Source organism: Cynoglossus semilaevis, chromosome W (assembly GCF_000523025.1).
Source record: "Cynoglossus semilaevis isolate Cse_v1.0 chromosome W, Cse_v1.0, whole genome shotgun sequence".
Taxonomy (NCBI): Eukaryota; Metazoa; Chordata; class Actinopteri; order Pleuronectiformes; family Cynoglossidae; genus Cynoglossus; species Cynoglossus semilaevis.
Genome location: NC_024327.1, coordinates 9,214,669 through 9,216,649, shown reverse-complemented (window position 1 = coordinate 9,216,649; position 1,981 = coordinate 9,214,669).

The following is a 1,981-nucleotide window of genomic DNA, read 5'->3' as shown; positions in this document are numbered from 1 at the left end:
CTGCTGAAAGATGAACCGTCACCCTAGTCTGAGGTCAAGAGCGCTCTAGAGCAGGTTTTCATCCAGGATGTCTCTGTACATTGCTGCATTCATCTTTCCCTCTATCCTGACTAGTCTTCCAGTTCATGTTGCTGAAAAACATCCCCACAGCATGATGCTGCCACTACCATGCTTCATAGTAGGGTTGGTATTGTCCTGGTGATGAGCGGTGCCTGGTTTTCTCCAAATGTAATGCCTGGCATTCACTCCAAAGAGTTAAATTTTTGTCCCATCAGACCAGAGAATTTTGTTTCTGATGGTCTGAGAGTCCACGTGCCTTTTGGCAAACTCCAGGCGAGCTGCCATGTGCCTTTGACTAAGGAGTGGCTTCCGTCTGGCCACTCTCCCATACAGGCCTGATTGGTGGATTGCTGCAGAGATGGTTGTCCTTTTGCAAGGTTCTCCTCTCTCCATAGAGGAACGTTGGAGCTCTCACAGAGTGACCATCAGGTTATTGGTCACCTCCCTGACTAAGGCCCTTCTCCCCCGATCCCTCAGTTTAAATAGCAGGCCAGCCAGCTCTAGGAAGAGTCCTGGTGGTTCCAAACTTCTGCCACTTACGGACGAAGGTCACTGTGCTCACTGGAACCTTCAAAACAACAGAATTTTTTTTCTGTAACCTTCCCCAGCCTTGTGCCTCGTTGGCCATAAGGTGAACCCATCTCGCTCCGACGTCTGGGAACTACACAATCTCAACTTCATAAAAAAGAACGAGTTACATTAAACTTACAGCAAAAAGTTCGTCGCAAAATATCCTGCCCGTTTTTTATATCGATGCATTTTATAAAGAACTAGTTTCTTCAGGGCGCAATAAGATTTTAGTGCTTTAACGTTAAGTAAAACCACGGAGGCAGCCGTGTTGCCGGAAGTGTTGACATCAATCAGCTACTCGATTGGTCTAACACGATCACGTGTCGAACCGTGCCACCGCTCGCGTACCAAAATTGTATTTTTTTGAAGACGCTAGTTATTTATAAAATGCATCGATATAAAAAACGGGCAGGATATTTTGCAACGAACTTTTTGCTGTACGAGATCGTGTAGTTCCCAGACGTCGGAGCGGAATTCAATTTCTAAAGGACTTTTCGTGGTTCACCTTATGGTCTATATGTAGTACTTGTGGTTGTGCTTACTTAACCGATTTTATAAAACCAAACCACACAGCGCATCACACATGATGGCACACAACTGAAGAACACTGGGAGTCAACAATGACGTTTAACTCTGTTATCACAATTAGAAGATGTTCAACAACAATTGTTACAGTATGGTTGTGTAACCGTGCAACGTCGCGTCGTGACTCCAAACACCCGAAGATTCTAAGTTGTGTTTTTGTATTGTCGATGCAGGACGACTCAGACGCATAGCTGTCGATTTTCTTCGTGGTCAAGACCTCTTTTTATTTCTCCTTTTTTTATCGATACAGGCAAAACACACACTCTCTCTGCAAAATAACATCCGCACGGAACAGCGTCAAAACAACAATACGGTGACCATCCAGAACAAAAATTGTGTCAAAGTTAAATTGCGAGCTGCGTGGGTATCAGTCTCAAATGTCATCCGAGCTTTCACGAAGGCTGGAATCATCACTGAACAGTTAAGTAACAGCAACGAGCCTGACTCCGATATTGATGAGAGGGATCCGGACATGCTTGATTGTTCCGCTTAATTGTTTTGCTGACTGGTTTGTTTAGTTTAGTGCGCCTTATAATGCGGTGCGCCTTATGATGCAAACCATTTTGTTAAACAAAAAAGCCATACCTTCTTTAAACTGAATTGTCCTTCTTCTGACATGTAGGGAATCATACTGGGCTAGTGATTTGTCGTTCGCGAGTGATTCGTTCAAAATGAACGGAAGTCACGAGTCATATGAAAGATTCGTGACTACCTAGTCATATTAAATATTTGTTCATATTGAACTCACGAATCACTCACAAATCTT